Source organism: Hyperolius riggenbachi, chromosome 7, assembly GCF_040937935.1.
Source record: "Hyperolius riggenbachi isolate aHypRig1 chromosome 7, aHypRig1.pri, whole genome shotgun sequence".
NCBI classification, from domain to species: Eukaryota; Metazoa; Chordata; class Amphibia; order Anura; family Hyperoliidae; genus Hyperolius; species Hyperolius riggenbachi.
This window is the reverse complement of record NC_090652.1, coordinates 227,045,572-227,067,636: the sequence shown is the minus strand read 5'-3', so window position 1 is coordinate 227,067,636 and position 22,065 is coordinate 227,045,572. Positions and strand designations below refer to the sequence as shown.

At 42.1% G+C, this 22,065-nt stretch overlaps 1 long non-coding RNA gene across 1 annotated transcript in view; it reads right to left on the bottom strand.

Annotated features, from left to right (window-relative positions):
* Positions 1-14,122, bottom strand: part of LOC137525786 (uncharacterized) — a 44,973-nt gene extending 30,851 nt beyond the window's left edge. The window contains exons 1-2 of the long non-coding RNA XR_011023013.1: positions 14,038-14,122; positions 12,482-12,830 (exon numbers count right to left, since the gene is read on the bottom strand). This is a non-coding gene — a long non-coding RNA (uncharacterized lncRNA). The remainder of the gene's footprint in view (positions 1-12,481; positions 12,831-14,037) is intronic.
* Positions 14,123-22,065: the final 7,943 nt, after the last annotated feature.

The following is a 22,065-nucleotide window of genomic DNA, read 5'->3' as shown; positions in this document are numbered from 1 at the left end:
GCCACGTAGAAAGCAATCCCATACTATTGCTCTGACTGCAGATAAACTTCAATAGAATAACAGTCACTGGGCCAAGACGTCTTGTGCGTGTAATTATTATAGCCTAGTTTCTGTTATTTTTTCATCATTGCACAAACCCCACTGCAGAGACTCCTGTACCGTGGTGTAGCAATAGGGGTTGCAGAGTTAGCGACCGCATTGGGGCCCTCTCTCAAGCACAATATTAGCTCTCTATTGGCCCTATGTTGGTAATAATCACTTCTACTATAGATGCTTTATATAGTAGTAATCATTAACAAACTGTTTCCCACCCCCAACTTGCACCTCTGACACTGTTGTTGTCTTTTGCAGATTTTGGTGCGCCGTATCAATTGTAATGTATAAAGTGCTTGGAGGGCCCCATGCAAAACTTATACCGGGCCCATAGCTCCTTAGCTATCCTGTAACTATCCAGCTCACACATCTATCTCAGTACAAAAGCCTGTATAAAGTGCATAAACCTCACTGTCAGTGACTCCCCTGCCCTGGCTTCTGCTCTGCAGATACCCTGGAATAGAGTGTGCACATATTCTGACTCATACAGTAATCAGTGGGGGATGCATAAGAGTTTTGATTTGTTCTTTCATTACAAATTTCTCCACTATACAGATATAAATGAGTGTTGAACTATTATTAGACATCTGTACTGATTGTAGGTTTCTTGGAGTGAAAATCTGCCCATGTGGCATGGCAGAGCCAGAGGCATTACTACAGATTATGAGGCCAGTGAACATTTCATAAGGGCCCCTGCCAAACTTTTACACCCTCCACCTCACTCCCCATGGTAATCACCTTAACCCCCCCCCCCCCCATTTAACACCCTAGTAAATGTAGCCAATCGTCACAACAAGTGTTGCCATTACTATTAATATTATTTGGATTTATGTAGCGGCAACATATTACGCAGTGCTGTGCAATACATAAGGTTACAGACAATGATAATGTGTAGCTGACAGACAGTACAACACTGGTGATGAGCAATAAGATACACAATGCCTGATCATACACTGGAGTGGTAGTCCCAATAATACAAGCTCACGTTATTATGTAGGTAGAGTGCACAATCAAGTATGATGCACAAGGTACAAGGGCCTAATCTAAAGAGAGGGGGTGGGGACACGATAGGAGAGGGGCTGAATCAAGAGGTTCTTGGCAGAAAGAGTTACACTATCAAAACACACTCCTCCACCAACAAGTGTGGCAACTGTCACCATCACCAACCTCATAACAATTGCTGTAACCATTACCCATCCCCAAGAATAGGTGAGGCTTACACAACTCGCCCCCTCCCCCACCTTCTCCCGATCAACACAGAAACTGTGGGTGTATAAGTCCACTACCCGACCAGTATAAAAATCCCCCCAAGTGCTGCTAGTATACAGTTTGAACAGCTGCTGTGGAGAGGAGGTAAGAGTGCCTGCTGCTGGAGCATGTACCAGTATACTCCACTATGCTGCTCTGCATATTCAAAGGTGGGTCCCCTTAGTGCATTAAATAAGAGTGTGAGGGAAAAAAGGGTGTAAGGTGAACCCGAAATTTCAAAATATTGTTTATAGCAATGTTTTTTTTTAATAATTTCTTCATCTTTATCTCCATTAGAATAATAAATATGGTAAATTAACGGTATTAAAAAGGGCAAAGGGTGAAGCAAAAATTGCAAAATAGCCTATATAACAATGTTTGTTTTTTTTTGTTTTTTTTATAATGAATATCTCTGTTAGTCTAATAAATATGGTAAAATAACGGTATTATAAGGGCCCGGGGTGAAGTTAAAATCAGTGTAAAAGATAAATATCATTGTAAATTGGGTGCCAAATGAACACGACAAACACTGGTATATATCACCGATATTTTACTACAGCTAAACCTAGCCCTACTCCCACATAGGACCCTCCCTTTACCAATGCCTGAACTTAAAACCCCCTTTCCTAATACCTAACCCTAAAACCCCCATTCCTAATGCCTAATCCTAAACCCCCCCTTCATGATGCCTAATCATAATACCCCCCTTCCTGGTGCCTAACCTTAACACCCCCCCTTCCTAACTCATAACCCTAAGACCCCCCTTCCTGACACCTAACCCTAAACCCCCCCTTCCTAAGGCATAACCCTAAGACCCCCCCTGGTAACCCTAAAACCTCCCTTCCTGACACCTAACCCTAAGACCCCCCTTTTCTGATGCCTAACCTTAAAACCCATTCCTCAACCGCAAATAACGTTAATTAATAAAATTATACATATAAAAAAATACATAGAACAATAATTTACAAAATTATAATTCTCCAAATGATTTCCGAAATGATAATTTCCAAGTTGATAATTCTCAAAACAAAAAAACTTCAGTTGGACGGGCCCGGCGCCGGCTATTTATCGGGAGCCTAAACTTCTACTTCTGGCACCCAATAGTCGATATTTTACATTAGCAGGCATCCAAAATGTCATGCTTCCTCCTTAGCCCCCCCCCCCCCCCCATATTGTACCATTATGATATATCCAAGAGAAAAATGAGCTTTCTTAGAGATTTGTAGGATGTCAAAAGCCAACTCACATACATTGGCCAGGGATCAAACCCAGGCCTACCGCTCTGTAGGCTGCTATTCTAACCATTATACCACCAACACAACACACTACAATGCACATGCTGAAGCCACCCTAGCATGTACCATTGTGATATATCCAAGAGAAAAATTACCTTGCTTAGGGATTTGTAGGATGTCAAAAGCCAACTCACATACATTGGCTAGGAATCGAACCCAGGCCTACAACTTGGTAGGCTGCTATCCTAACCATTATACCACCAACACTACATGCTGAAACTTCTTGGAGCAGACTTACTTCCTCCCTCCAAAAGACACACACACACATCCCCATAAAATCATTCAACAGCAACTGCGTGCACAGTCATTGTGGTACCAGTCTCTGTGGCACAATTGGTTAGCGCGTTTGGCTGTTAACTGAAAAGTTGGTGGTTTCAAGCCCACCCAGGCATAGCCTTGCCTTTTGTGTTCAACAGTTGTCGAAGAGAACCCCAGATAGCCATGCAGATTCATCTCTCTCTCTCTCTCTCTCTCTCTCTCTCTCTCTCTCTCTCTCTCTCTCTCTCTCTCTCTCTCTCTCTCTCTCTCTCTCTCTCTCTCTCTCTCTCTCTCTCTTCTCTCTCTCTCTCTCTCTCTCTCTCTCTCTCTCTCTCTCTCTCTCTCTCTCTCTCTCTCGTAGGGATGGTCACCGCTTTCGCGGAATTGTATTTTTCGACAATTTTGCGCGAAAATTGGTCATTCCGTTCCGTTTGGTCGGAACGGAATTGCTTTGTCAATCCGGCGGAATTCCGAAATTGCCTGTGAAATTCTGCCGGTATCCGTTGATGGTTTTAAGCTGAAAATTCAGTTCAATGGCGTCAATGGCGGAACGGAATTTGCTCTTTCCAATCATCCCTACTCAGAACAAGCAGATAAAGCATACATTACTTTTACATGTCTTGTACTTGTCAATTACCTCACAACTGATGATCATCATATGGTTTCACTTACTAATACCCCCCAAGTCACCATCCACACGTCCCTCTCTTTCATGCTTCAGCTATTGCAGATGGTTTCAGTATATCATACAGTTTACCATCTCCCATCAGCTTCCACTGAAGAGGCATGAGCTGAGCTGGGTCTCAGTTCTAGTCTTTTTAATGGTAAGCGAAGTTACAGCAAAATAGCATCCTGGAGACAATTAAGAACAAAGCTGATCACAGAAGGAAACGTTTTGAATGATTTTGTGGACAGCAGTAAACTGTCTGATCAGGTATAATGCATTCAGCAATAAATGTGCTTGTACAGTATATTTCACTATCATTATCTATCAATTAAACTATCACTCTGTTTTATACTTGAGTCTAATAATGCATACGTACTGTTGTTGAAGCATCAGTTCAAAGAACTATTATTATTTCAGAGTATCCCTTTCTTTCATTGACACATCTATCATTTTATCTTTAAATGACAAAAAGCACTTACTGTATGTGCCAATCTGCTGTTAACTTTTTATTATACTGGGGAGGACAGTTGAGCATTCATGTGTAGCCCCTTACTGGCTAACACAATACACATTTTTACTGGGGCTCGATTAGGCCTACACAAGATTACACTCAAACACAGTTCTTACTGTCTGTCACTGAGCTGTGGTGGACTCTTTACTCAGCTGGGCAGAGATAGGGGTGCATGGCTCTAGCCTTGCAGGGATAATAGAGAAATAACTGGAACCCCTTTAGCTTGTAAGGCATGATACAAAGTTGGTTTTACACCAGAGGAGTTGAAAGCCAAGCACCTCGAAAAGCAGAAGAGACAAGACCAATGGTTCATTATATGGCTAGATAGTGTACTGGTTAATAGCTCTGTCTCTGACACAGGAGTCCAGGGTTCCAATCTCAGCTCTCCCTGTTCAGTATGCCAGCACCTATTCAGTAGGAGACCTTGGACAAGACCTATATATGTATGTGTATATATATATATATTTGGCGCAGTTGGTGAGCTTAAACGTGTTAAAGCATAACCAAGAGGCCTTGTCACTGCTTTCCTGTTGTGTGCTGCCGCCCCTCTGTATTTATATATTTCTTATGGAGACTGGGGATCTCCAGTGCTGCGTGCATGCTTTGCATAGTATTGCATATAATTTGGTTTGTGGTGCTCATAACCTGGTATATATCCTACTAATATTATAAATGGGAAAGTTCGGATGTTTGGATGTTTGTTACTCGATCACGCAAAAATGGCTGAACGGATTTGAATGAAATTTGGCACACACATGGTACATTACCTGGAATAAAGTATAGGATACTTTTTATTCCCATAACCAAAAAGTGGGCGGAGACAAATACAAATTTAACTGGGAAAACGTAAACTGCAGCCATTCTTACACTGCTAATGGTAGGGTTCTCAAACTTTGCACAGTTGGTCGCTGGGTGACTAGGATTAATATTCAGAAAAGTGTGAGGAGCCTATAAAAGCCAATCAAAATACATTGTAACGGTTGTGGAACTTTCTCCGTGAGCAGCGCACAACGCGTGCGCTGATACGGCGGAAATCCTCCACAAGCGTATAATTGCAGGCACCCAGCAAAAGGTGCTACGCACCCGTAGAGGGAAATTCCTGTCGGCAGATGGGGCTGGGGAGTGCAGAGGAACCAATCCTCTGTACCTCCACAAATGCCAGACAGGAATTGCACGAAGCGCAGAACGCAATCGCAACGTATGCAAATTCCTCTGCAAGCACAAGCTGCAAAACTGACAAAAGCTCTTCTTTCCAGAGTCCTGCAGCATGCAAACCTACACAATGGTCAAAAAGCTGCCTGCCTGCACAGGCAGCTGAGCAAATCATCACATACACCTATTGATTTTCAAGGGGAATATTTACATTGCTGCCATTCCTGCACTGTTAATGGCACAAGCCTCAAACCTGGTACAGTTGGTCATTGGGTGACTAAGGTTCAAATTGAGAAAGGGGGTTTCATTCCAATGCAAATTATTGATGCCAAACACCGCAAAGCTCACAAACTTGGTAATTGAGTAATTGATTAATTGTGTGTTAGGGTTAGGAAAAGTGGGCGCAGCCAACACCAGCCAGATACATAGCCAGGCAACAACTGGGTCATCAGAGGGTGGAGACAAAATACAAATTTCACTGGGAAAATGTAAACAGCAGCCATTCTCACACTGTTAATGGTAGGTTTCTCAAACTTTGCACAGTTGAATACTGGATGACTGGGATTAATATTCAGAAAAGTGGATGGAGCCTACAGAAGCCAATCTGATTTGCTTCATTTTAATGCAAGTTATTGATGCCAAAGACCGTAAAGCTCACAAACTTGGTCGAGTTATTGAGTAATTGTGTGTTAGGGTTAGGAAAAGTGGGCACAGCCAACACCAGCCAAATATATAAGCGGGCAATGACGGGTCATCAGTGGGCAGAGACAAGTACAAATTTCACTGATAAACTGTAAACTGCAGCCATTATTAAACTGTTAATGGTAGGGCTGTCAAACTTTGCATAATTGGTTACTGGGTGACTGGGATTAATATTCAGAAAAGTGGGTGGAGCCTACAAAAGCCCATCAAAATTCACCTATTGATTTTTGAGGGGAATGTGTAATTGCTGCCATTCTTGCACTGTTAATGGCACAAGCCTTAATCCTGGTACAGTTGGTCATTGGGTGACTGGGGTTCAAATTCAGAAAAAGGAGTTGAGCAACAAACAGTCAATCAGATTTGTTTCATCTCAATGAAAATTATTGATGCCAAAGACCGCAAAGCTCACAAACTTGGTCATTGAGTAATTGTGTGTTAGGGTTAGAAAAAGTGGGCGGAGCCAACACCAGCCAAATACATACCCGAGCAATGTCGGGACATCAGTTGGTGGAGAAAAATACAAATTTCATTGGGACAATGTAAACTGCAGCCATTATTACACTGTTAAAAGTAGGTTTCTCAAACTTTGCACAGTTGGTCACTGGGTGACTGGGATTAATATTCAGAAGGGTGAGTGGAGCCTATAAAAGCCAATCAAAATCCACCTATTGATTTTCAAGGGGGAATATTTAATTGCTGCCATTCTTGCACTGTTAATGGCACAAGCCTCTTGCAATATTAATCACCTCTACCTGGTACAGTTGGCCAGTGGGTGATTGGGGTTCAAATTCAAAAAAGGGGTGGAGCCACAGCCAGTCAGATTTATTTTATTTCAATGCAAATTATTGATATATATATATATATCCTAGAAAATAATCCCCCTGTCCATTGTTTAAGGTGCCTGACACACAGGTGGGCTTTGGCCAGCCATTGCTGGCTGAATATCCCCCCCCCCCCCCCCACCGAGAATCCTGAGTTTGCCCCAGCTTTTTACTTGTTTTATGCTGGGTGTTGATAGGCGAGTGAATGGGCGCTGGTGGTCAGCTGAGAGCGGATGTGTAGGTGGGTGGCTGGAGCAGCATGTGCGCGCACATACACACACACAAACACACGCCATGCTTTCCTCAGTCACTCAGTCATACATGTACAGCAATAAACCGCAGCATAACCAGGGAAACCAGAGGGCAGATAGGCACATGGAGAGGAGGCGGGGCTGTCAAAGAGCAGTGCATATTTAAGTAAGGAGCGTTCCTGCAGATGCAGACTAACAGCAGGCAAGCTCTGTGCTCCCTGAGTTAGGCAGAAGCAGCAGAGCAGAGGGATAGACTGAAATAGAGTGTAGAGCTAATGCTGCCCCCTACAGTCTGCTGCCCTGAATCATGTGATTCAGTCTTCTTCATGGTAGGGCCACCCCTGAGCTTCCCCCTCCTTTCCCCCATAACTAATTCTCTGTAGTCTAGGAGGTACCTGATGACTAGGCAAATCCACCCTTCTCAAGTTGGTATTTCTTGTATTTTCAAAGCATCCTGCAGAGGGGGAAGTCTTGTTGCCTAGGTTTTTGGAAATCTGCTGTGCTAGCTATTACTGACTGCAAATTATAAGCCTTAGAACTAGGCCAGGATTTACATCACAGGAGCATAGGCACAGATGTCCTGGCACCCTAGATTTTGCCCTTCATGAACCTGCAAACCCCCACCGAACTCCGCAAGTGTGCCGCTGGCCCAGCTGTCACTTCTCCCTTACTTCCCTTGCTCATCATAGGTAGCTACAGGTGTCCCTTAGTATTGGGCAGCCAGAAGAAGTACCCTCAATACTAAGTAGTTAGAGGTGCCCCAAGTATTAGGTAGCTAGAGGAACCTCAGTATTAAGTAGCTAGAGGTGCCCCTGACTGAAAGGAGATCTGGTCAGTGGAATGCAGAGAGCAGGGTGTGTGACCTTTCATTTACACTCTCATCAGGACTCTGCATCGGAAGGAGGGAGGGAAGCACTCAGGGAGGGTAGTGAGCCGCCTTCCCACCTCAGGCACCTGTAGGCACGTGCCTACAGTGCCTTATAGTAAATCCGACCCTGCTTAAAACCATGTCAGGATACACTTATGTAAAATGGCAGTTGTTTCATAACAGATACCACAAGATATTTGCAACTACCTTTTGCTATACTCCAAACTTTCATGGTTATTTCCTAACACCCCCCAAATCTAGACTAGTGTATATACCAAACAGAAATGTTAGCTTCTTATCAGGCATTCTGCCCCATCCCTTCCTGCCAATCAGAGACTAACGAGAACACGTTATTACAAATAAGAATGATTTAATTAATTTGGACATCAAGAAGGGGCAGGGAAGAATACCTAACCAGAAGACAGAACTTCTGTTAAGCACATGGATTCCAGAAAAAAATCAGGGAAGCATCTGGAAAATAACTTGGGGACTTGAAGACACCTTGTTGTAGATGTATTTAAACAGCAATGTCAGTTTACAAACTGTGATAATCCTGACGGGTTTGATTTGAGTTAGTTTAGTAACTTTTATAACTTGAGGTCTGCTTTAGTGCCCAGTTCCTGATATTTGTAAATGTTTACCAACATCCTGCATACCGTCCAGACCATTCCTAGAGCTATATACACCATTTTCTGTCTCTTTGGAATCAGATGTTATGTGATATATACAAATATTCTTCTCTTCAACATGGACTAGCAAGATCCTGCCCTGTCCAATAGCCTGACAGCCTAGCACCTTTCCTCTTCCAAAGGCCTGTGTTGCAGAGGAGGGAGCCTAGCAGTCTTGGCCTCTCCAGTTCTCATAGGTATTGTGTAATCAGAGAGAGCCCGGCAGTCTGTTCCCTTCTACCTCCAAGAGTGCTGTGTGGCAGGGAAGAGAGCCTGGTAGTTTTGGCCACTCCTCCTCTCAAAGTCTATGTGGCATAGGAGGGAGCCATGTGGTCTGCTCCCTTGCCCTTTCCAAAAAGCAGTGTGGTAGAGGCAGGGACAGATTTCTGGAAAGGCCACAACGGCCCAGGACTTAAGTGGCTGCAGCCCCAGATGGCACCTGGACCTGTAATAGTTGTTCTTCCATATGAAAGAGAAGGCTGAAAATGGAGAACAACACATTAAAAAGTGAACCTGATGCCCAAGGCAGCTGTACATGAAAGAAAGGGGCTGCAGTACATGGATACTAAGTACACATGGAGGAGAGGGCTACGCGGAATGGGCACTGCTGCACTTGAAAGGGGAACCCCAACATACTCGCAGTTGCATGATTATAGAAATTGGGAGCCTAAAAAGGAGGTACAATCCAGAGCATGCTCCATGCAGGAACTCCTTAAACTTTTTCAAATTGCTGAAGAGTTACTTCAAGACTAAAGAAAGTTCCTCCAGTTTATGAACAGTCCAACAACCTCACTATGTTCTTGTATGACCCAAGCAACAGCTTCAAACTCTTACCATCCAACAGCAGAACATCTAAAAAAAATAGGCTGTCCAGGTTTGCTGGATTATTTACATTTCCCCAGTATTCTCCATGGTTCACCAACCACAGCAAAGCAACCAAGGGGAGCGTATTAACTCACCTTTTCTCCTTAGTTATTTTCTAGGAGATAATTTTCATCTTCTGTTTAAAATAACTTTAACAATGCAATTAAAAAAGTACCAAAAAGTATTGTTAAAATTGTTCTGAATATTTTCTTGCTTGCTGGTGGCTTAAAGGACAACTGAGCTGAGAGGTATATTGAGGCTGACATATTTAGTTCCTTATGAACCATTGCAGTTGCCTGGCACTCTTGCTGATCTCTTTGGTTGCAATACTATGTGGACCACACACCTGAAACTGAATCAAGTAAAAATGTAGCAGGACGAGTGCAGCTAAAAATTGCACTGCTATAGGTGGCAAAAGTAAAAACTGCGATTAGCGGCAATAATCAGTAATAATGGCCCACAAAAAAAAAGCATGTGCCTGGAAGCCACTATTTATCAAGCTCCATAATTACTGTTCACTGCTGCCAATCGCAGCTTTTACTATTGCTGCCTATGGTGGCAGCTAGGTAGTTTAGGGGTTAAAGCTAGGCAAAAGGAAAGGGGGGTGGGGGAGGGAATTTAAGCTTAAAGAGGAACTCCAGTGAAAATAATGTAGTAAAAAAAGTGCTTCATTTTTTACCATAATTATGTATAAATGATTTAGTCAGTGTTATTCCATTGTAAAATCTTTCCTCTCCCAGATTCACATTCTGACATGTATTACATGGTGACATTGTTACTGTGGGCATGTTATGTAGCTGTTTCTAGCTGTTTTGGCTGTTAGACAGCTCTAAACAGCTATTTCCTGTCTGTGAACATTGTTACATTGTGGCAGTTTGCCAGGAGTACCGCGGTATTCAGAGCCTCTAGTGGGAGTGGTTTCAGCACAAAATCAGTCACACAGCGCCCCCTGATGGTCTGTTTGTGAAAATCATTCTATTTCTCATGTAAAAGGAGGTATCAGCTACTGATTGGGATAAAGTTCAATTCTTGGTTGGAGTTTCTCTTTAAGCACAGGATTAGTTAGGTTTTGGGGTGTTGGTTAATGAGACTCTGAAGCTAATTTGTTTTGCTATATTTACCTTAGCATATGCTTCAGAAGTCTCACCGGCGCTAAATCGCTGCATCCCCGCCGAAAAATGAGGGCTGCAGACCCCCAAATCCCCGGGCAAACATCCACGACCAACTTGGTCGTGGATTGTGCTGCCCTGAGAGGCTGAGCTATTCGCTGTAGCTCCGCCTTTCCTGCTGTCAATCGCCGCATGGATCGCTTCCTCTCCCGCCCCTCTCTGTGAAGGAAGAGTGAGAGGGGCGGAGAGGGGTGGGGAGAGGCGGCGATGCGTGGTGATTGATGGCAGGTAAGGCAGAGCTACAGCAGAGAGCTCTGCCACTTCCAGGAAGCGCTAAGGTAAATTTAGCAATTATTTTTCGCTTCAGACTCTCTTTAAGGGCTTGGCACCTGGGGATTGGTTAAGGATAAGCAATGGTGTGTGTGTGTGTGGGGGGGGGGGGGGGGGAGGTGTTAAGGTTAAGTAGCACCAAGTGATGTCTTAGGGCTAGGCATAGGAGGAGGGAGGATTCAGCGTGAGAGTATACAGGGGTGGAAGCATTATACATTGCCTTCTCCTGGAGATTGCATCTCCTTCACTTCCTGGTTATTTTGCAGGTGCTTGCTGTGTAGCCAGCCAATCACCATGCGGCTTCAGTACCCACATGGTGATTGACTGGCTGCTCAGCACTTGCAAACCAAGAAGTGGAGGAGATGTGATCGCCGAGATCAAGTAATGTATAATGCTAGAGTAGTGTTAGGTAAGGTCATAGTAGAATATCGGTAAAGATCACTGATATTTTATTATCGTAATTAATTCGTAGAATATTGGTAATTTTACTGATGTTCTACTACCAACAGTCTCCAGTGCTATTTTTTTCCTGCAACATTTTTATAGGTATGCCCTGAAACAAGCATGTACAGTAGCTTGCTATTGAAGTCTGACTAGATTAAAGCGGAATATAACCCAAAATTTCTTCTTTGCTCTAATAGATTATTCACAGCATATTATATACAACCAGCATTTTTTTTTTTTTTTAGAACATCATTCAAAGGGTTAAACACCGCATCCGAAAATTAAACAATGTAATCTTGTGTTTACTTAAATGTATCAAGTGTGGAATGTGACAAATTTTTTGACTGTGCAGGAGCTCCCGGACACAGAGAGTGAGTCAAAGCTTGTCTGCCTGAATGAATGAATGAATGAATGAATGAATGAATAAAAGCAGTTATTAATAAAATGCAAAGTCAGCTCACAAAGCAAAAAACTGTACTTTTGGGAAGCTATAACTTATAAATGAATACTAATTCTTATGCACAAATGCAAATATGATAACTGTATGACATATAAAAAGTAGGAAAACATGATTTTACTGAATATTATGTCTGGGTTTTAAACCGCTTTAAGTTGAACTTCAGTCAGAAACTACTGATCTGCCAGCTTGTTCAGAGTCTATGGCTAAAAGTATTAGAGGCAGAGGATCAGCAGGACAGCCAGGCAACTAGTATTGTTTTAAAGGAAATAATAAATATGGCAGCATCCTATCCCTCTGAGTACAGGTGTCCTTTAAAATACGTGAAATAACACCGTCTGGCGCTGGAATTACACTTCCCTCAATGATAAGCTGCGTATTTCGTGGAGGGAATCCCTAAACCCTCATTGAAGAATATCAGATTTATGTATAACACCAATACGCGCTAAATTGTATATCACTTTATTAAAATATATAAAAGATTTTGAATCACTCTCCACACACTCTCATTAACCAATCATACTCCAGAGAGGCCTCTCCACTTACACTATCTACCACCTATCACTACTATAAAAGATTCAAAATTATCTTTAAGGGGATTTGTGTTCAAGGGGCTGTCTGTTTATTCCTTTTGCTTCACACAGCTCTGCTAAGTATGCAGATTTCCCTTGTCAGTTTTTCCAATTCAGGGATAGGTTCCACTGTATATAGTTCCTTCAAAACGGCAATATTGATACACTCACGTGCCTCCTTATGCTGCATATGTCACTCTATTGAAGTCCTTTTCGGGTCCTGGCCAGCTTTTCCTGTCCCTGTCTGGATCTCACCAGGCTCCGTGTCCCCAGAACTGTCTTCTGTGCCCGCCGCTTGCCGGATCAGCGTTTTCATGCGGCATACGCCACTTCCGCATAGAGATTATGGGAGTGCGCCCGCCGTATAATCAGTCTCTCGGCTTCTCGCGTGCTCTGCTTTCGGTGACGTCACCTTTGTCGGCTATTGGGATTTTTGCTGGCGGTTGTTGCGCGCTGACAATCCGCTCCTTCCAATACCTTTTACAGATTCATATGGGCAGTCGGTTCACTTCTGCTATTCCTTTAAAATACATTTTATTGATAAGGTGTGAAAATGGGAGAAAACATAGAAGAAAACATGAATTGAATAACGGCCACTTGCCCTTAGTCAATTGACTTTTTCTCCATTTTTTTCTCCCAGGAGATATTTTTTCATCTTACCTAAAAAATAAATTTTCAGCACTTAGCAATTAAAATGTACTAAAAAGTAAAAAAAAAGTAGGTAAAAAGTAATACCAAACTTATTTTGAGTATTTTCTTGCATGGTGGGAGCTGTAAAGATTTATTGGTAAGGTTTAAAAATATCTCCTTGGAAAAGAAAACTCATAGGATATGGAATTCTATTACACTCTTTCAGATAATGTCAGTGTGTGTTGGCCACATGTCTCCATTTGGTGAAACAATGGTTGGTATTTGCAGATGGGTCTAACATTAATGGATACTGACTGCCTAAACGAGTTAAATTTGTACTGTATGTGCCTTTAGCAGTGAGGACTCCTTATTTCTTTGTAATGATGAATATAAATGCATGTTTTAAATAAAATGTAAATCTATATCATGTTATGCAGCTCACTTCCAGATACACAGGATTTCTCTCACTGTGTGATCAAAAGTTTCACAAAGCCACATCTTCTAAAGAATTTGGCTGATACTGAAGGTAGACAGCTGTGTCTATCTAAAGGGGTCATTTATTTCCTGTGTCCTGTGGTCTCTGCAAGATCTGCTATAATTATATTTAGACTATTCTGTTTTTTTTAGGGAAGAAAAACTTTCACTGTCTCAAGACTGTTTGTCTATCAAGTGATGGAGAATAGCAATTTCTTACCTTTGGTTTGGGTGATGGAAATATTGAAAGGGGTATTTACTACTACAAGGAATATTGTTGCTCGGATACAATCCATGATCACGGCATAGCTGTGATTCACGAGCATTTTTTTCACTATTCGACCTCATGATCGGAATCCGTGATCGGGAATTGATCACAGAATTCAATCACAGATGCGTCCGTTATTTTGCGTATACTGGCCGTGATCATGGAAAATATATCCGTGATTATAAGCTGAAAAGCCGCCAACTTTAGTGGTTAATAGCAAAGCCCCCTTACATGATTTAAACACCAGATTTGCAGGATATGTTAAAGAGGAACTTCAGCCTAAACAAACATACTGTCATTACATTACATTAGTTATGTTAATTAAAATAGATAGGTAATATAATCTCTTACCCACCCTGTTTGAAAAAAAACAGGCATCTTTTTGGTTGAAAGGAGGTGACAGGGAGCATGAGACACAGTTCCAACTTTCCTGTGTGCTGATCACCCCTCCCAGTTGCTAAGCAACATGAATAACAACATAGGAAATCCCATCATGCTTTGCACAGCATCAGGGAAAAAAAAGTCCAGGCAGTTTTCTTTGATGGGTGGAGCTTAGCTAAAAAAGCAGCTAAAAATGATGTTTTGGTAAGAAAAACAAAGGTCTGATGCTGTGAAACTGTTAAAGAAACACCATGCCTTTTCAGTTCTGCTGAGTAGATGTTTAGTCCGGAGGTTCACTTTAAGTAGAACAGTGGGAACAAGTGGATTTAAAAAAACAAAACAAAAAAAAAAACATCTAGTTTTTGAGATAATCGATTTTAAAGGTTCAAAGGAAATTTCAATGGAAAAAAGTATACATGTAAATGCGGTAAATACATTGGCCTCAATTCACTAAGATCATGCTGGAGATAATAAGGCAAGAGAAAACGTACCACCACACAGTAAGAGAGTTATCTTATCTCTTCATTCCTTAAGATACCTCCTCTGTAGTTATTTTCACATGCAGTTAATTAACACCCTATATTTAACTTTAGAATTCTGGAGTTATTTTAAGGATTGAAAAGTTAACTTTAGGTTTGCCTGAGGTAAAATGTTTCCTGAATACTACATGCCTCATCACCATGGTGATAACTCTCGAAACGTTATTAAAGACAGGAGATAAGCTTAGTGAATTGAGGCCAATGACTGTCAGTTACTGCATTAAAATGTACAGTGGGATGCGAAAGTTTGGGCAACCTTGTTAATCGTCATGATTTTCCTGTATAAATCGTTGGTTGTTACGATAAAAAATGTCAGTTAAATATATCATATAGAAGACACACACAGTGATATTTTAGAAGTGAAATTAAGTTTACTGGATTTACAGAAAGTGTGCAATAATTGTTTAACCACTTCAGCCTACAGTGTCGTTTCACCTTATGCATCCGAGCAATGTTCAGCTCCCATTCATTCGCCAATAACTTTATCACTATTTATCACAATTAATTGATTTATATCTTGTTTTTTCTGCCACCATTTAGGCTTTTTTGGGTGGTACATTTTGCTAAGAATTATTTTTTCTAAATGCATTTGAAAAGGAATATTAAGAAAAAATTGAAAAAAAATCATTATTTCGCAGATTTCAGCCATTATAGCTTTAAAATAATACATGCTACCATAATTATAACCCACTTATTTTATTTGCCCATTTGTTTCGGTTATTACACCATTGAAATTATGTCCCTTTAACAATGTATGGCATCAATATTTTATTTGGAAATAAAGGTGCATTTTTTCAATTTGCGTCCATCACTATTTACAAGCTTATAATTAAACAAAATATAGTAATATACTCTCTTGACATGTATATTAAAAAAAAGTTCAGACCCTTAGGTAACTATTTATGTTGTTATTTTTTTTATTGTAATTTTTTTTTTTTTATTAAACATGTTATTTGGGTTTTTTTGGAGTGGGGAGGTAAACCGATACTTTTAAATGCAATTGATTGTGTATATTTAAAAAAATATATATTTAGATGTAGTTTTACTATTTGGCCACAAGATGGCCACAGTGATGTTTTGTTGTTATTCGTCCTGTAAGTGAGAGTCCTCGCTTACAGGAACTGAAGGGATAACGTGACACCTAGAATAATTGCGGCTTTTTAGAGAAGCCGTCGGTTTTTGTTACGGAGACACAAATCAATGAATGGGAACTGTCTTCCCATTCATTGATCTCCGGGGCATTGGAAGGCGAAGGGAGCGCACACAGTAGCGCGCGGGGCCAGCGGCAATTAGTTCAGCCTATGTGGACGGATATATCCGTCCAGATAGACTGAAGTGGTTAAACAAAATTAAGCAGGTGCATACATTTAGGCACCACAAAAAATAAATGAAATCAATATTTAGTAGATCCTCCTTTTTCAGAAATGATAGCCTCTAAAAGCTTCCTGTAGGTTCCAATGAGAGTCTGGATTCTAGTTGAAGGTATTTTGGACCATTCCTCTTTACAAAACCTATCTAGTTCATTCAGGTTTTATGACTTCTGAGCTTTAACTCACACCACAGATTTTCAATTATATACAGATCTGGGGACTGAGATGGCCATTTCAAAACATTGTACTTGTTCCTCTGCATGAATGCCTTAGTGGATTTTGAGCAGTGTTTAGGGTCTTTGGGCCATATGCAATTCACTTTTTCACCTGAGTTATCTCCTAGGAGATAATTTTCATTTTCTCTTTAAACTAACTGTTCAGCATATTACAATTGAAAAAGTACCCAAATGTTGGTGAAATAGTACTATCAAATTCATATTGAGTATTTTCTTGCTTGCTGGTAGCTTAAAAGGCATTTTATGAGAAGTTGTGAAAATATCACCTCGGAGAAAACTCAGGTGAAAAGGGGAATTGCATATGGGCCTTTGTCTTGTTGAAAGATCCAGCCCCGGCGCAGCTTCAGCTTTGTCACTGATTTCTGGACATTGGTTTCCAGAATCTGCTGATACTGAGTGGAATGCATGCATTCCTCAACTTTGACAAGATTCCCAGTCCCTGCACTGGCCACACAGCCCCACAGCATGATGGAACCACCACCACATTTTACTGTAGGTAGCAGGTGTTTTCTTGGAATGCTGTGTTCTTTTTCCTCCATGCATAACGCCTCTTGTTATGACCAAATAACAAAATTTTCATTTCATCAGTCCACAGCACCTTATTCCAAAAAGAAGCTCGCTTGTCCAAATGTGCTATAGCATACCTCAAGCGGCTCTGTTTGTGCTGTGGGCGGAGAAAAGGCTTCCTCTGCATCACTCTCGCATACAGCACCTCCTTGTGTAAAGTGCGCTGAATGTTTGAACTATGCAAAGTGCTCTTCCTCTGCAGCAAGATGATGTTGTAGGTCTTTGGTGCTGGTCTGTGGGTTGACTCTGACTGTTCTTACCATTCGTCGCTTCTGTCTATCCGAGATTTTTCTTGGTCTGCCACTTCGAGCCTTAACTTAAACTGAGCCTGTGGTCTTCCATTTCCTCAATATGTTCCTAACTGTGGAAACAGACAGCTGAAATCTCTGAGACAGCTTTCTGTATCCTTCCCCTAAAGCTTGATGGTGAACAATATTTGTCTTCAGGTCATTTGAGAGTTGTTTTGAGACCCGCCTGTTGCTACTCTTCAGAGAAAATTAAAAGAAGAGGGAAACTTACAATTGACCCCCTTAAATATTCTTTGTCACAAGTGGATTCACCTGTGTATGTAGGTCAGGGGTCACTGAGCTTACCAAGCCAATTTGAGTTCCAATAATTCGTTCTAAAGGTTTTGGAATCAATAAAATAACAGTGCCCAAATTTATACACCTGCCTAATTTTATTTAAACAATTATTGCGCACTTTCTGTAAATCCATTAAACTTCATTTCACTTCTCAAATATCACTGCGTGTTTCTCCTATAGTCCTATATGATATATTTAACGGACATTTTTTATCGTAACAACCAATGATTTACAGTGTACAAAAAAATCATGACAATTAACAAGGTTGCCCAAACTTTCACATCCGACTGTATATTATTTTCCTTTGAACCTTTAAAATCCATTATCTCAAAAACTATAAGGTCTTTTTGAAAAAAAAAAATCCCCTTCTTCCCACAGATCTTTTCTTCTTAACATATCCTGCAAATTTGGAGTTTATATCATATAAGGGGGCTTTGCTACTAACCGCTAAAGTCGGCGGGTTTTAGTGGTATTTAATCACCAATACTTTTTCATTGGAAACTCTAAATTCGATTTTCTCAAAAACTGTAAGGTCTTTTTGAAAAAATGTTCTTAAGTTGTAACCACTGATCACCTTTATAATCCATGCAATTTTGGTGATTGTAGCATGTATGGGAGCTTCGCTAGTAACGTTAAAGGCAAATCCGGATCACGAACCCATGATCACGGATTTTACAGGCAACCCCGATAAAATCTGAGTCAAATGCGTCAGTCGGTTTCATATCCGGATCACAGTCACGGCTTATCTGGATTTTGGGACGGCCCTGGCCGGATTTATTCGAATCCGTGATTGGGGGTATCCGAACGACAATAATTGCTAATAATCCACTTAATTTTTTCTAAATCAATCTATCACTTCTTTGGTACTAACAAACTGAAATGAATACGTTGCTGAAAATTACGGCTTTCCAAAAAAATCCTTGTTCTATGTGGCAGAATGCCGCCTGTTGGCATAGTGAATAGCACCCTTGACTTGCAGCGCTAGGGTGCCTGGTTCAAATCTGGTCCAACACACTACAACCAGGACTGGTCCTACCATGAAGCTGACTGAATCATGTGATTCAGGGTGGCAGACTGTAGGGGGCAGCATCAGCTCCACACTGAGCAAATCTTTGGCAGTTACCGCAAAACGCACACATTAATAGTGACAGTGAAGCATACTTTTCAATTACTGTGTGCTTCACTGTGTGCAATGCAACTCGTGGATAACATGCTGTGCAACTTTACATTCCATAGTGTTGAACTCGTGCTTTTACAGGGAATGCATGCCCACTGTGAACGTAGCCCTATGGAATAGCTGAGCACACACCTCTTTGTTGATGCAGCATTGCCAAAATGGCCAGTGCCAAAAGGAAGGCCCTCCCAAGCCCCTCAGCACAGATCTGCATGCAAATGAAGTTTCATCCCTCAATACTTTCTGATGCTGAGCACAGGAACGTTCCCATACTTCCCTTGGAGTTTTGGTGGTGAGTCGTGACATCACAGCTGGAAAAGGGAATTCCATAGATTATATATTTTTAGATAGGGATTCCAACAATATGATGGCTGCTACTGAGGCTGTGATTCCTATATATTCCTCTATATCTTCATACCTCAAGTTACCTGATTACCTCACTAAGAAAAGTTAATACAGGAAAACCTCACTGCTAACATCTGGAAAACATCAATTTAACACAGCATTGATGACTCATAAGACATCATACCACAGAGGCAGATGTGTAGGATTCATTAGGCTACTAATATTTCTGTCTCAAGCATAAGCTCACAATGGAAAACGAATAGAATGCATCTTCATCTACATGGGATAAAAGTCCACCAGCAGCAAGTCAGTTTGCTTTGAACATATATGACTATCTCTCTGAGTTCAGGCGCTGCTCCTCCAGCCTTCTACATAACTTCAGCATCTGCCAGAAAGTGCAAAGGACTAGAAGCTGCCAAGTCCAAATCCTGGAAGCTGCTTTCCGGAGAGGTTTGAAGCTTCCCTTCTCTAAAGAATAGTATGCAGAATAGAAGGAGGAGGGGAACTGGGAGGTGAGGGAAGGCAGGACATGGCATCATGATGATCATATCTGTCTTATCAGCAGGATAACAATGTCACAGGCAGGGAACACACTTATGGCCCATACACACGGGTTACAACTGTCGCCGCAACCACGTGGCACGCGCGTGTTGAGGCGGCAGGTCGCCCGTGTGTATGAAGCACACACCCCGAACCGTCGCTGCTGTCGCCAGACGATTGGACAATTGCCGGCAACAGCTGTCACCGCAACTTCGCTGCAACATCGACACAACTGTCGCTAGTCCGCCGTGTGTATGCGGACTAGCGACAGCAACTCCATACACAGTATATGGAGCTTCCGGCGACAGCTTCCGACGAATCTGTGTCCCTCTGTGCACCGTGTGTACGGCTGTTGCACAGAGGGACCCGGCGATGAGCTGTCTATGCTTTTTTTTTTTCTTTATGGCTCGAGCCACCGCCGTGGCTCATGTGTATGAGCCTTTACAGGGCCATTTTTTTGCTGCGATTCCTGGTCTCCGTTGGCCTTTGCATTTTCTGTAAATGTTTTTTCGCAATCGTTCCATGATTTTTCCGCATTTGCGGCATCATATACTGTGTGTGAATGCATGTGCGGAAAATCGATAATGCAAAATGCAAATGAACAGGCACAGCAAGCGTTTCCCATGCAAGGCTTTTTACTTCAATAGCCTGTGGAATCGTGTGCATTTTGCAGTCCACAGCAAAATGCGCACAATCGCATATAGTGGGTTCCCTGCCTAAGTCCGTGTACAACGCCAGCAGTTTTACACAGATGATTTTCTGTGTTTCATGCACGTCTTTGCATGTAGAGATGGCCCGAACGGTTCGCCGGCGAACAGATAGGGCAGTTCGATAAGTCCCACTACATACCTTGTCATTGGGCTAAACTTTGACCCCCTACATCACAGTGAGCAGACACATGGCAGCCAATCAGGCTGCAGTCACCCACGGACCCCCACCACCCCTATAAAAATGCAGCAGCGCCGGCCATGTTCTCAGTCTGGTGCTGCTGCTGTAGTGAGTGGAAGGGAGAGACATTGCTGCAGAGACAGGGACTGTTAGCTAGGCGCTTCTGTGAATTGCTGATTGCTGAAAGCACTCCAAATCAAAAGCCCTTTTGAGGGCTCATATTGTTCTATTTGGCGTTTTGTTTGCGTGTGTGAGACACTGTTCACACTGCATACAGGACCGGCCACATTCTATCTATATTGCAAGCAAGCCAGCACACTGCCTATCATAAGCTGTATTTAGCTTGCAACTGTATCTGTTATTCATATCTGTGTGGGTTACACACACTGCATACAGTCCACAGTCAGTTGCTGGGCTTTGTAGTTCTACTGTACTCTTCTATCTATATTGCAAGCAAGCCAGCACACTGTCTATCATAAGCTGCGCTTAGCTTGCTACTGTATCTGTTATTGTTATCTGTCTGTGTGGGTTACACACACTGCATACAGCCCACAGTCAGTTGCTGGGCTTTGTAGTTCTACTATACTCTTCTAACTATTGCAAGCAAGCCAGCACACTGTCTACCATAAACTGTGCCACGAGGACTGATGTTTTTTGTCCTGATAGTGTCAACTAATGACAACCCTTTGCGGCTGTCTGTGGCGGTGCGTTAAACAGTGAGTTTGGTCTGTCAGTGTGAAGCAGTGCATTACTTACACTACCTACACAAAATGTTTTAAAGCACTTCATGCCTCCAACTTAGCAATGCAATGTGATTTCTGCACTTTAGGGATTGTAACCCTACTCTGCGTCAAATATGTAATTTTCCGAGGGACTTTTGGCATGTATCCCACTCCGCCATGCCCTTCTTCAGGTGTTAGACCCCTTGAAACAACTTTTGCATCACTTATTTCATGTGTTAAAGTTTGCCTGCCCTTTGAAGTCTATGGCAGTTCACCTGGTTCGCGCAAACTCAAACTTTTGCGGAAGTTCACGTTCGCATTTCGCGAACCCGAAACCTGAAGTTCGAGCCATCTCTACTTGCGTGTGCGTTGGCCACCCTAGAATGCCGCCACCTGCTAGCAGTCTATTGGAATCATAGGTGCATCGCAATTTTATGTTGCGGGGAATCAGTTTTATTAATGTGTGCAAGTTCCCGGAAAATCAGGAACTTGCAAAGGAATGCACACGTCGCCATTGGAAAGCATTGCATGCGATTTCACCTATTGCAAAATTGTACGCGTTTTTAACAAGTGTGGCCCCAGCCACATCTCACCGCTGCTCTCTATCATGCGATGCCCACTGAGACTATTGTAATGCACATAGACCTGGAGAACATTACGGCAGTTTGCCAGGGGCTGGTCCGCATCACGTTATTACTGTAACAGTCCTTCATTCAGTTACATTTGCCTGATTGGAGCCTGTGACTACATTTGCCCTGTGCTGTTTATTTCCATACTGCTATACACAGAAAATGAGAGACCACCTGAGTGTGGCTACATTTACTTCATGATTCCCGGGATTAGAAGATTGTGATACATACGTTCCATAGTGGTTTGAGGGTTAAACAAGAAGTAGTGACATCAGCCCATGATAGGAGCCAGATGGGAGCCGTTTGGAAAGGGGGGCAGGTTTGGAAGGGGAGAAGGAGGGCAGGTTTGTAGAGGGGGGAGAGTGGGAGAGGAGTATTTTGAACTGCTTCTCATTTGGGCTGGGATTG